General features: G+C 37.3%; 1 protein-coding gene and 1 long non-coding RNA gene across 5 annotated transcripts in view; one reads left to right on the top strand and one right to left on the bottom strand.

Moving 5' to 3' along the window:
• Positions 1-14,099, top strand: part of CNOT6L (CCR4-NOT transcription complex subunit 6 like) — a 119,386-nt gene that overhangs the window by 22,210 nt on the left and 83,077 nt on the right. The window lies entirely within an intron of this gene.
• The window catches only part of LOC125964287 (uncharacterized), a 36,830-nt gene that overhangs the window by 3,340 nt on the left and 19,391 nt on the right, over positions 1-14,099 (bottom strand). The window contains exon 2 of the long non-coding RNA XR_007477188.1: positions 11,739-11,875. This is a non-coding gene — a long non-coding RNA (uncharacterized LOC125964287). The remainder of the gene's footprint in view (positions 1-11,738; positions 11,876-14,099) is intronic.

Below are 14,099 nucleotides of genomic sequence, written 5' to 3' on the forward strand. Positions count from 1 at the left end.
AAATCCCACTTGATCATGGTGTATGATCCTTTTAATGTGTTGTTGGATTCTATTTGCTAGTATTTTGTTGAGGATTTTTGCATCAGTGTTCATCAGTGATATTGGTCTGTAATTTTCTTTTTTTGTAGTATCTTTGTCTGGTTTTGGTATCAGGGTGATGGTGCCCTCATAGAATGAGTTTGGGAGTGTTCCTTCCTCTGCAAGTTTTGGAAGGGCTTGAGATGGATAGGTGTTAGCTCTTCTCTAAATGTTTGGTAGAATTCACCCGTGAAGCCATCTGGTCTTCGACTTTTGTTTGTTGGAAGATTTTTAATCGCAGCTTCAATTTCATTACTTGTGATTGGTTTGTTCATATTTTCTATTTCTTCTTGGTTCAGTCTCGGAAGTTTATACCTTTCTAAGAATTTGTCCATTTCTTCTAGGTTGTCCATTTTATTGGCATAGAATTTCTTTTAGTAGTCTCTTAAGATGCTTTGTATTTCTGCAGTGTCTGTTGTAACTTCTCCTTTTTCATTTCTTATTTTATTGATTTGAGTCCTCTCCCTCTTTTTCTTGATGAGTCTGGCTGATGGTATAACAATTTTGTTTATCTTCTCAAAGAACCTGCTTTTTGTTTTATTGATCTTTGCTATGGTTTTCTTTGTTTTTATTTCATTTATTTCCACTCTGATCTTTATGATTTCTCTCCTTCTACTAACTTTGGGTTTTGTTTGTTCTTCTTTCTCTAGTTCCTTGTGGTGTCAGGTTAGATTGTTATTTGAGATGTTTCTTGTTTCTTGAGGTAGGCTTGTATTGCTATAAACTTTCCTCTTAGAACTGCATTTGCTGCATCCTATAGGTTTTGGATCGTCGTGTTTTCATTGTCATTTGTCTCTAGGTATTTTTTGCTTTCCTCTTTGATTTCTTCAGTGATCTCTTGGTTATTTAGTAATGTATTGTTTAGCCTCCAGTGTTTGTGTTTTTTATGTTTTTTCCCCTGTAATTGTTTTCTAATCTCATAGCGTTGTGGTCAGATAAGATGCTTGATATAATTTCAGTTGTCTTAAATTTACTGAGGCTTGATTTGTGACCCAAGGTGTGATCTATCCTGGAGAATGTTCTGTGTGCACTTGAGAAGAAAGGGTAATCCGCTGTTTTTGGATGGAACATCCTATAAATATCAATTAAATCTACCTGGTCTATTGTGTCATTTAAAGCTTGTCTTTCTTATTAATTTTCTGTTTGGGTGATCTGTCCATTGGTGTAAGTGAGATGTTAAAGTCCCCCAGTATTACTGTGTTACTGTTGATTTCCTCTCTTATAGCTGTTAGCAGTTGCCTTATGTATTGAGATGCTCCTATGTTGGGTGCATATATATCTATATTTGTTATATCTTCTTGGATTGATCCCTTGATCATTATGTAGTGTCCTTCCTTGTCTGTTGTAACGTTCTTTATTTTAAATACTGTTTTATCTGATATGAGTACTGCTATTCCAGCTTTCTTTGGATTTCCATTTGCATGGAATATCTTTTTCCATCCCCTCACTTTCAGTGTGTATGTGTCCCTAGGTCTGAAGTGGGTCTGTTGTAGACAGCATATATACGGGTCTTGTTTTTGAACCCATTTAGCGAGCCTGTGTCTTTTAGTTGGAGCATTTAATCCATTCATGTTTAAGGTAATTATCTTTTTATTTTTATTTTTTTTTGTGGTACTCGGGCCTCTCACTGTTGTGGCCTCTCCCGTTGTGGAGCACAGGCTCCGGACGCACAGGCTCAGCGGCCATGGCTCACGGGCCCAGCCACTCTGCAGCATGTGGGATTTTCCCAGACCGGGGCATGAACCCGTGTCCCCTGCATTGGCAGGCGCACTCTCAACCACTGCTCCACCAGGGAAGCCCTAAGGTAATTATTGATATGTATGTTACTGTTACCATTTTCTTAATTGTTATTGGGTTTGTTTTTTTTGTTTGTTTTTTTTTGTGGTACGCAGGCCTCTCACTGTTGTGGCCTCTCCCGTTGTGGAGCACAGGCTCTGGACGCGCAGGCTCAGCGGCCATGGCTCACGGGCCCAGCCGCTCCGCGGCATGTGGGATCTTCCCGGACCGGGGCACGAACCCATGTCCCCTGCACCGGCAGGCGGACTCTCAACCACTGCGCCACCAGGGAAGCCCTATTGGGTTTGTTTTTGCAGGTCCTTTTCTTCTCTTGTGTTTTCCACTTAGAGAAGTTCCTTTAGCATTTGCTGTAGAGCTGGTTTGGTGGTGCTGAATTCTCTTAGTTTTTCTTGTCTATAAAGCTTTTGATTTCTCCATTGAATCTGAATGAGATCCTTGCTGGGTAGAGTAATCTTGGTTGTAGGTTCTTCCCTTTCATCACTTTAAATATATCATGCCACTCCTTTCTGGCTTGTAGAGTTTCTGCTGAGAAATCAGTTGTTAATCTTATGGGAGTTCCCTTGTATGTTATTTGTCATTTTTCCCTTGTTGCTTTCAATAATTTTTGTTTCTCTTTAATTTTTTTCAGTTTGGTTATTATGTGTCTCGACCTGTTTCTCCTTGGATTTGTCCTGCCTGGGACTCTCTGTGCTTCCTGGACTTGGGTGGCTCTTTCCTTTCCCATGTTAGGGAACTTTTCGATTATAATCTCTTCAAATATTTTCTCAGGTCCTTTCTCTCTGTCTTCTCTTTCTGGGACCCCTATAATGCAAACGTTGCATTTAATGTTGTCCCAGAGTTGTTGTAGGCTGTCTTCATTTCTTTTCATTCTCTTTTTTTTATTCTGTTCTGTGGTAGTGAATTCCACCATTCTGTCTTCCAGGTCACTTATCTGTTCTTCTGCCTCAGTTATTCTGCTATTGATTCCTTCTAGTGTAGTTTTCTTTTCACTTATTGTATTGTTCATCTCTGTTTTTTAAAATTTTTAGGTCTTTGTTAAACATTTCTTGCATCTTCTTGATCTTTGCCTCCATTTTTTTTCCCGAGGTCCTGTATCATCGTCACTCTTATTATTCTGAATTCTTTTTCTGGAAGGTTGCCTATTTCCACTTCACTTAGTTTTTTTTCTGGGGTTTTATCTTGTTCCTTCATGTGGTACATAGCCCTCTGCCTTTTCATCTTGTTTGTCTTTCTGTGAAAGTGGTTTTTGTTCCACAGGCAGGATTGTTGTTCTTCTTGCTTCTGCTGTCTGCCCTCTGGTGGATGAGGCTGTCTAAGAGGATTGTGCAAGCTTCCTGATGGGAGGGACTCGTGGTGGGTAGAGCTTGGTGTTGCTGTGGTGGGTAGAGCTCAATAAAACTTTAATCCACTTGTCTGCTGATGGGTGGGGCTGGGTTCCCTCCCTGTTGATTGTTTGGCCTGAGGTGACCGAACACTGGAGCCTACCCTGCGCTTTGGTGGGGCAAATGGCAGACTCTGGGAGGGCTCACGCCAAAGAGTACTTCCCAGAATTTCTGCTTCCAGTGTCCTTGTCCTCACAGTGAGCCTCACTACAGCCACCCCCCGCCTCTGCAGGAGACCCTCCAGCACTATCAGGTAGGTCTGGTTCAGTCTCCTATGGGGTCACTGCTCCTTCCTCTGGGTCCTGATGTGCACACTAGAGTTTCACATTAGAGTTGTCTCTGGATATATGTCCAGGAGTGGGATTGCTGGGTCATATGGTAGTCTATGTTTAGTTTTTTAAGGAACATCCATAGTGTTCTACATAGTGGTTGTACCAATTTACATTCCTACCACCAGCATAGGAGGGTTCCTTTTTCTCCACACCCTCTCCAGCATTTATTATTCATAGACTTTTTGGTGATGGCCATTCTGACTGCTGTGAGGTGATAACCTAATTGTAATTTTGATTTTCCTTTCTCTAATAATTAGCAATGTTGAGCATCTTTTCACGTGCCTGCTTGCCATCTATATGTCTTCTTTGCCAAAATGTCTAGGTCTTCTGCCAATTTTTTGCTTGGGTTGTTTTTTTAATATTAAGCTGTATGAGCTGTTTGCATATTTTGGAAACTAAGCCCTTGTCGGTTGCAGTGTTTGTACATATTTTCTCGCAGTCCATAGGTTGTCCTTTTATTTTGTTTATGGTTTCCATTGCTTTGCAAAATCTTTTTAAGTTTAATTAGGTTTCATTTCTTTATTTTTGTTTTTATTTTCATTATTCTAAGAGGTGGATCCAAAAAAATATTGCTGTGATTTATGTCAGAGTGTTCTACCTATGTTTTCCTCTAGGAGTTTTGTAGTATTGGTCTTACATTTAGGTCTTTAATCCATTTGAAGAGATTGTCTTTTCTCCATTGTATATTCTTGCATTCTTTATCGTAGATTAGTTGACCATAGATGCTTTGCTTTACTTCTGTGCTTTCTGTCCTGTTCCATTGATCTATATTTCTGTTTTTGTGCCAGGACCATGCCATTACTGTAGCTTTGTAATATAGTTTGAAGTCAGAAAGTGTGATTCCTTCAGCTCCGTTCTTCTTTCTCACTATTGTTTTGGCTATTCGGAGTCTTTTATGTTTCCATACAAATTTAATTTTTTTCTAGTTCCATAAAAAATGCACTTGGTAATTTGATAAGGATTGCATTGAACCTGTAGATTGCCTTGGGTAGTATGGTCATTTTAACAATATTGATTCTTCCAATCCAAGAACATGGTGTGTCTTTCCATCTATTGTGTCCTCTAATTTCTTTCATCAGTGTCTTATAGGTTTTGGAGCACAGGTCTTTTGCCTCCTTAGGTAGGTTTATTCCTAGGTATTTTATTATTTTTGATGCAGTGGTAAATGGGATTGTTTCGTTAGTTTCTCTCTGGTATTTTGTTGTTTGTGTATAGAAGTGCAGCAGATTTCTGTGTATTATTTTTGTATCCAGCAGTGTTACCAAAGTCATTGATGAGCTGTAGTAGTTTTCTGGTAGCATCTTTAGGATTTTCTATGTATAGCATTGTGTCATCTGCAAACAGTGACAGTTTTACTTTTTCTTTTCCAGCTTGGGTTCCTTTTATTTCTTTGTCTTGTCTGATTGCTGTGGCTAGGACTTCCAAATCTATGTTGAATAAAAGTGGTGAGAGTGTCCATCGTTGTCTTCTTCCTAATCTTAGAGGAAATGCTTTAAGCTTTTCACTCTTGAGTATGATGTTAGCTGTGGGTTTGTCATATATGGCCTTTATTATGTTGAGGTGTGTTCCCTCTATGCCCACTTTCTGAGAGTGTTTATCATAAATTGATGTTGAATTTCATCAAAAACTTTTTCTGCATATATTGTTTATATTTTTTTTGTTCTTCAGTTTGGTGTATCACGCTGATTGGTTTGCACATATTGAAAATCCTTGCATCCCTGGAATAAATCCCACTTGATTATGGTGTATGATCCTTTTAATGTATTGTTGGATTTAGCTTGCTAGGTGAGGATTTTTTTTTTCTTTTTTTTTTTTTTTTTTTGCGGTACGCGGGCCTCTCACTGTTGTGGCCTCTCCCGTCGCGGAGCACAGGCTCCGGACGCACAGGCCCAGCGACCATGGCTCACTGGCCCAGCCACTCAGCGGCATATGGGATCCTCCCGGACCGGGGCACGAACCCGTGTCCCCTGCATCGGCAGGCGGACTCCCAACCACTGCGCCACCAGGGAAGACCGCTAGGTGAGGATTTTTGCATTTATGTTCATCAGTGATATTGGCCTGTGATGTGTGTGTGTGTGTGTGATAGCTTTCTGGTTTTGGTATCAGGGTGATAGTGGCCTCATAGAACCTTCTTCTGGAATTTTTTTTTGAGATACTTTCAGAAGAATAGGTGTTAAATCTTCTATACATGTTTTATAGAATTCTCCTGAAGCCATATGGTCCTGAACTTCTGTTTGTTAAGATTTTTAAAATTACTGATTCAATCTCAGTACTGGCAATTGTTCTGTTTGTATTTTCTATTTCTTCTTGGTTCATTCTTGGGAGCCTGTACCTTTCTAAGAATTTGTCCATTTCTTCTAGGTTGTCCATTTTATTAGCATAGTAGTTGCTCATAGTAGTCTCTTATGATTCTTTGTATTTCTGTGGTGTCGGTTGTAACTTCTCCTTTTTCATTTCTGATTTTACTGATTTGGCCCCTCTCCCTTTTTTCTAGATGAGTCTGGCTAAAGGTTTATCAGTTTTGTTTATCTTTTCAAAGAACCAGCTTTTAGTTTCATTGGTGTTTTCCTATTGTTGTTTTAGTCTCAATTTCATTTATTTCTGCACTAATTTTTATGATATCTTTCCTTCTACTAACTTTGGGTTTCCTTTCTTCTTTCTCTAGTTGCTTTAGATATAAGGTTAGGTTGTTTTTTTGAGGTTTTTCTTGTTTCCTGTGGTAAGCTTGTATAACTATAAACTTCCCTGTTAAAACTGCTTTTGCTGTGTCCCATAGGTTTTGGATCGTCATGTTTTTGTTTTCATTTGTCTTTAGGTATTTTCTTATTTTGTCTTTGATGTTTTCAGTGATTCGTGGTTGTTTAGTAGCATATTGTTTAGCCTCCACGTGTTTGTGTTTTTTGCAGGTTGTGTTTATGTGTGTGTGTAGTTGATTTCTAGCCTCATAGCATTGTGGTTGGAAAAGATGCTTGATATGATTTCAGTTTTCTTAAATTTACCAAGGCTTGCTTTGTTGCCGAGCCTGTGATCTATCCTGAGAATGTTCCATGTGCACTAAATGTATTCTGTTGGTTTTGGATGGAATGCTCTATAAGTATCAGTTAAGTCTATCTGGTCTTATGTGTCATTTAAGGCCTGTGTTTCCTTGTTGATTTTCTGTCTGGCTAATCTATCCATTGATGTGAGTGGGTTGTTAAAGTCATCCACTAGTATTGTGTTATTGTCAATTTCTCCTTTTATGTGTGTTTACATTTGCCTTATATATTGAGGTTCTCCTCTGTTGGGTGCATATATATTTACAATTGTTATATGTTCTTCTTGGACTGATCCTTTGATCATTATGTATTAATAGTATAGGTCATTCCTTTTTTATTGCTGAGTGGTACTTCATTTTTTGTGTTTACCACATTCTATTTATTAGGCTGTTGATAGACATTTAGATTATTTCCAGTTTTTGGCTATTACAGATAAAACTGTCAAGAACATTTGATTTCAGTTAAGTCTTTGAGTGTACATGTGTTTTAATTTTTCTTGAGTAAATATCCAGCAGTGAAATGTCTGTGTCATTTGATAGGTATGTATTTAACATGTAACTTTTTAAGAAACTGTGAAACTGTTTTCCAATGTGGTACTATTTTTCATTTTACCTGCATTGTTTGACAGTTCTCGTTGCTCCACATTCTCACCTGGTCAGTCTTTAAATTTTAGCCATTCTAGTAGATGGTATCTCATTGTGGTTTAATTTTAATTTCTCTAATGACATTGAGTATTTATCATGTGCTTGTTTGCTATCCACATATCTTCTTTGGTGAAGTATATATTAAGATGATTTGTCCATTAAGAAAATTTTCTTATTATTGATTTTTGAGAATGCTTTGTTTATGCTGGATAGTACATTTTTTTATTACACATATGATTTGCAAATATTTTCCCCAGTCTGTGGATTGATTTCTCTGTTTCCTACTAATGATTTTCAAAGAATGAAAGTTCTTGATTTTTATCAAGGTCAACTTACCAGTTTTTTGCTTGATGGATCATGTTCTTATTCTTTTGCTTAAGAAATCTTTGCTAAACTCATGATTATGAATTTTCTCCTGTGTTTTCTTCTAGGTATTTTGTAATTTTAGCTTTTTTTTTTTTTTTTTTTTTTGTGATACGCAGGCCTCTCACTGTTGTGGCCTCTCCCATTGCGGAGCACAGGCTCTGGACATGCAGGGTCAGTGGCCATGGCTCACAGGCCTAGCCGCTCTGTGGCATGTGGGATCTTCCCAGACCAGGGCACGAACCCATGTCCCCTGCATCGGCAGGCAGACTCTCAACCACTGCGCCACCAGGGAAGCCCATAGCTTTTACGTTTATAGTTCTCTGTGCCTCTCTAAAATAGAGATAATGAAAACACCTACAACTTAGAGTAGTTGTGATTACTAAGTGAATTAATAATACATGTAAATTAATACTTGTTAGCGAATTTGAGTTAATTCTTGTATATGGTGTGAAGTAAAGTTTGAGATTCATTAGTTTGAGTATGGCAATCTAATTGCTCCAGCACTACTTGTTAAATATTATCCTTTCCCTATTGAATTGCCTTGACGTCTGTGTTTTAAATTAATTGACCATATATATGTGAATTTACTTCTGGAATCTCTATTCAGTTCTCTTCATCTATTTGTTTATGTTTATGCTAATACCGCGTCACCATGATTACTATACCTTTATAATAACTCTTGAAATCAGATAGTATAAGTCTTCCATTTTATTTTTCCTTTTCTAAGTTATTTTGGCTGTTCCAGGTCCTTAAGATTTCTATATAAATTTTAGCATAAGCTTGTCAATTTTTATAAAAACTACCTGCTGGGATTTGATTGGGATTATAGTGAATCTGTATGTGAATATGAGGAGAATTAACATCGTAACAATGTTGAGTCTTATGTTCTATGAACATGCTGTATATCTTCATTTACTTTAGCTCTAAGTTTTCTCAGCAGTGTTGTTGTTTTCAGTTTACAGGTTTTGCACATCTCTTTTTTCATATTAATCTCTAAGTATTGTATAATTTTTGGTACTACTATAAATGGTATTTTAAAAATGCAGTTTTGGAGGGGGGATATATTTGTATCATATCCTGCCACCTTGCTAAACTTATTAGGTCTAGTAGCTTTTTTTGTAGAATCTGTGGGATTTTCTACATATAAACAATTGTGTTATCTGAGAATAAAGATGGGTTTTTACTCCTCCTTCTAGTCACAATGCCTTTTATATCTTTTTCTTGCCTGATTGCATGGGCTAGGACCATCTGTACGAAGTTGAAAAGAAGTGAAACATTGCCTTGTTCCTGATCTTAGCAGGAAAGCATTCAGAGTTTCACTATTAAGTATGTTTTTCATAGATGCCATTTATCAGGCTGAGTATGTTTCTTTTTATTTTTGAAATGAGAGTTTTTTTCTTTTCAAATAGGAATGGCTGTTAAGATTTTTTAAAATGCATTTTGTGCCTTTGTTGAGGATTTTGTGTGTGTGTGTGTGTGTGTGTGTGTGTGTGTGTGTGTTTATTGTATATACTAGTCTGGATATAGGTGGATTATATAGATTTTTTTTTTTTTTACTGTTAAACAACCTTGCATTTCTGGGATAATCACCACTTGCTATGATATATCATCCTTTTGATATATTACTGGATTCAATTTGCTAAAAATTTTAAAAACATTTCATGTACTGTCTGGTTTTGGTATTAGGGTAATGTTCATCTCAACTTTGTGGAAGAGTTTGGGTAGAATTTGTATTGTTTCTTCCTTAAAGACTAACTGTGGTTGAGAAGTACTGGACTACATATGATCTCTGTTTCCTTCTATTTCTAAAATTTACTTTTGTTCTTTTCATATAATAGGATGCATACATTCTTATAAATAAAGAGTAGTTCCTGTGTTTTATTATTTAATGAATGAAGTTCTTTGGAGGTGGAGTGGGAGAAGTAAATTAGTTTTGCTAGGTACAGGAAAACTAATTTGGATTTGGATTTGGATTTGATTTGGATTTTTCAGTGAAGCAGAATTGACTCCAAGGAACGGAGGATCTGTAAGAGAGGGGAAGGCAGTGGTGTGCTACAGTGGTGTCCTGGAGTTGGCTTGTGCTTGTTTGAGATGGCCAGTTGTTCATTTTTAAGGTATTTTGCAAGCCAGTTATTAAATACAACCTATTGAAAATTAAATTATGTAACAATTAAATCATATTAGAAACAAAGATAATACTCAAAACTCATCAATTACTAATTATTTTGCTATTGTGTCTATACTCTTGAGATTATTTACTTCTGAAATACAACCTAATGCTGTGTTTACTGCGTATCCTATTGATAACTTGAAATTTGCTATTCATATGGGAGATTTACAGATAAGCAAATGCTACAAATAGAGCTCAATTTGTTAATTGTGTACTGTTAGGAAATGATGGAGCAAATATTATTAATCCAGATTAAACTTCAATGTTCTGAGTCTGTTGTGAGTAGCACAAAAAATTAAGGAAATATTTTTGCAGTATTAGACAACCATTATCAGCAAAGAAATTTCTTATGTTATTGACAAATAAGTAAAGTTCTGATATTTATTGTTTATCTTTTTAATGTAAATGAAATTGTTAACCATAATTCATGTTGGAACTGCATTCATTTGTCATTTGCTACCATCCGTTAGTTACAGAAACAAGAATTCAGTAACAAATGAACTGAAACATTGTGTGAGTCAATTGGTTACATGAAATTTACAATAATGAGTATTGTATATTTTTTGATTATTTGTTAATTTTGTGGCACATTTTAATTTAGTGAAATTCATAACAAATTGCACCCCCCCCCCCCACATACACATCCTCACACCACACACTCTTCCCCACCAAGAGAGCTTATCTGTCATCTGAAGTGGAGCAATTCCTGTAGTTATATTGGCTGTGTCTTTCTCAGCTTCCCTGTCCAACACTCAGCAATTGATGGCTAGTCTTTAATACTCAAGAGAAGACTCTAGTTATTGTGAAGTTTCTCTTTGCCCTCTTGCTCTGTTCTCAGACTTTCCCAGGTCCAGCATATGAAGCAGTAATGGTGTGTTGGATAAGACTGAGACTGTAGGACCAGACTGCCTGGGTTAAATCCCAGCTCTGCTGCCCACTAGCCATGTAACCAGAGGCAAGTTTGTCTTGCCTCTCCGAAATAGAAATAATTAAAGCACCTACAACTTAGAGTATTTGTGATTACTAAGTGAATTAATATATGTAAAACACTGTGGATAATGTTTTCAGATGGTTGGTGCTCATTGAGTAGTAGCTATAGCCTGATATTTGTCTCTACGTGGAAATTGCTGAGATGCTCAGCCTTTGGTGGAATAACTATCTGCTTGTCTTAGCACCTGGAGACAACTTTAATTGGCTAGGATGTCCTTAGCCAAGAATTTAGGAATAAATGTAACTCATAATTTAACTCATAACCTTCGACTTTTTCCTTTCTATCATAAGAGATTTTTTTGCAGTAGTACTTGATTTCTCTAAACACTTCTTTAACATACACTATACTCTGGACTCAGTTTTTGTGCAGGATTCTCAACCTTGGCACTATTGACCTTTTGAGTCAGATATTTCTTGTGTGAGGGCCTGTGCTGAGTAGGATGTTTAGCAGTATCCATGACCTCTACTCATTAGCAGCATACCCCCCAAGTCGTGACAATCAAAGATAAGTCTATACATCGCCCAATGTCTCCCGAGGGGCAAAATCACACCTGGTTGAGAACTACTTTTTTAGAGGGGACTTCAGGTGTGTGCTGTGATATGAGACTGTGACTTGTTTTAGTATTTCTTGGAGAGAGCCATGACGGTTTTATTAATCAGTACTTATTTTTCAAGATTGCCACTAATTTTATTCAATAGATCTTTCTCATATTTTCACTTTAGCATAGCTGCTTGATTAGTTGCTGCTACTGGGATTGGTCAGTAGGGTATCTCTCTTTTTTTGGTGACTGCTCAAACTGATGGCTTGAAAAAATCTTTTCTTGCCCATGAAGCTGCAATGGATTTAGGCATCTAGGGAATTTTTCAATGGATAACAGCACCCAGGTCTAAACTTTTTTGTATGTTATTGCATTTTGTTTTCAAAAAAAGAGATAAGAAGTCACCTGTCTTATGATTCCACTTCTTATGCTGTGTTCAGAGGTGGCTGGGAAAACAAGTATATCCTACCCCCAAAAAGGAAATTTTTGCTTGGAGGTAGTCTATTGTCCTTAGGCATTCATAAGTGACCTTTAAACAGGATCTTAAAAAGAAAAAGAAAAAGAAATAACAATGCAAGGTATTCTATTTGAATTAAAATTACTGAACAACTTAAGAGTAAATACAGTGAAAAGTGTTATTGGCAGTAAGTTTTTAAACATGCTTTTGAATATGATCTTTATGCTTCAGATATGTGTGTGTTTATGTACATTTTCTGGGAAGAATGTGGTTTTGAATCTATAAATTAAAAACAGCTAGTGTTTTTTTTTAATTTATTTTAATTTTATTTTTGGCTGCATTGGGTCTGTTGCTGTGCGCGGGCTTCCTCTAGTTGCGGCGAATGGGGGCTACTCTTTGTTGTGGGTCGTGGGCTTCTCATTGTGGTGGCTTCTCTTGTTGCAGAGCACGGGCTCTAGGCACGCAGGCTTCAGTAGCTGTGGCACGCGGGCTCAGTAGTTGTGTCTCGCAGGCTCAGTAGTTGTGGCAGTGGGCTTAGTTGCTCCGCGCATGTGGGATCTTTCTGGACCAGGGCTCAAACCTGTGTCCCCTGCATTGGCAGGTGGAGTCTTAACCACTGCACCACCAGGGAAGTCCCCAGCTAGTGTTTCTTTTAGTTGTGGTTTGCCTTATCAGAATATTTTTCATAATACCAAATGATTTTTAAAATATCCTATATTTATAGTTTAAATAATACTAAGCAAAACAGGTTAATTTCCTTAACCAGAATATGGAAAAAAATTTAGAAAAGTATTGGTGCAACAGATGAATAAACCTTAGGTAAATTATATGACATAGTATACTTCTATAGTGTTAGGCTTATAATAACTAAACAATTAAGCATAAAAATGCTTGAATTTACTGCTGTTCATCAAAGAAAATATGGATGTTTAAATGGGCAATGATCTCTTTACAAGACTCATTAATTATGTGAATCTAGGTATTCTTAAATTATCTTTCTTATTTGGCAGAATTTTGTTTTTTGTTTTATTAGTCTTTGTATTTTACAGTATGAGCTTGTTATTTATCTTAATATTTTTGCAGATGTCTGTAGGATATAACTTTATCAGCATTGATAATGTGCTAGGTTATTATCTGAATTATGAAAGAAATTATTTTTTAAAATGTGGAAGTTTTGCATATATCTTCAAATATATGTCAGGTGCCTTTGAAATTTTTAATTAAAAAAACTCTTTGTAGGGCTTCCCTGGTGGCGCAGTGGTTGAGAGTCCGCCTGCCGATGCAGGGGACACAGGTTCGTGCCCCAGTCCTGGAAGATCCCACATGCCGCGGAGCGGCTGGGCCCGTGAGCCATGGCCGCTGAGCCTGTGCGTCCGGAGCCTGTGCTCCGCAACGGGAGAGGCCACAGCAGGGAGAGGCCCGTGTACCGCAAAAAAAAAAAAAGAAAAAACTCTTTGTAAAATAATGGTGAATGCTACACACCTGTAAGAGTGGCCAAAAATCCAAAACATTGACAACACCAAATGTTGGCGAGGATTTGGAGCAACAGGAACTCTTCATTGCTGTTGGGAATGCAAATTGGTACAGCCATTTTGGAAGGAAGGCTATTTGGTAGTTTCTTATAAAACTAAATATATTCTTATCATATGATCCAGTCAGCAGTCATGCTCTTTGGTATTTACCCAAATGAATTGAAAACTTATGTCTACCTAAAAACTCATATATGGATGTTTATAGTGGCCTTTATTCATGATTGCCAGAACTCGAAAGCAACCAAGATGTCCTTCAGTAGGTGAGTGGATAAATAAACTGTAGCACATCCAGACAATGGAAATATTATTCAGTGCTAAAAAGTGATGAGCTATCAAGCCATGAAAAGACATGAAAGAACCTTAGACGCATATTAATGAGTGAAAGAAGCAAGTCTGAAAAGGCTGCATACTATATGGTTCCAACTATAGACATTCTGGAAAAGGCAAAACCGTGGAGACAGTAAAAAGATCATTGGTTGCCAGGGGTTAGAGGAGAGGGAGGGATGAATAAGCAGGGCACAGAGGATTTTTATGGCAGTGAAAGTATTCTCTACCGTGCTACATGGGTAGTTAATTGTCATCATACACATGTCAAATAGCCAGACTGTAACAATGTAAAACAGCAAGAGTGAACCCTGTTGTAAGCTATGAACTTCGGTTGATAACGTGTCAGTGCAGGTTCTTTGATTATAATAAATAACTGTTGGGGGTGGTTGTGCTGTGTGGAAACAGGAAGTAAACGGGAGCTCAGTGCTTTCTGCTCAGTTTTACTGTGAA

This window comes from Orcinus orca, chromosome 4, assembly GCF_937001465.1.
Source record: "Orcinus orca chromosome 4, mOrcOrc1.1, whole genome shotgun sequence".
Classification (NCBI taxonomy): domain Eukaryota; kingdom Metazoa; phylum Chordata; class Mammalia; order Artiodactyla; family Delphinidae; genus Orcinus; species Orcinus orca.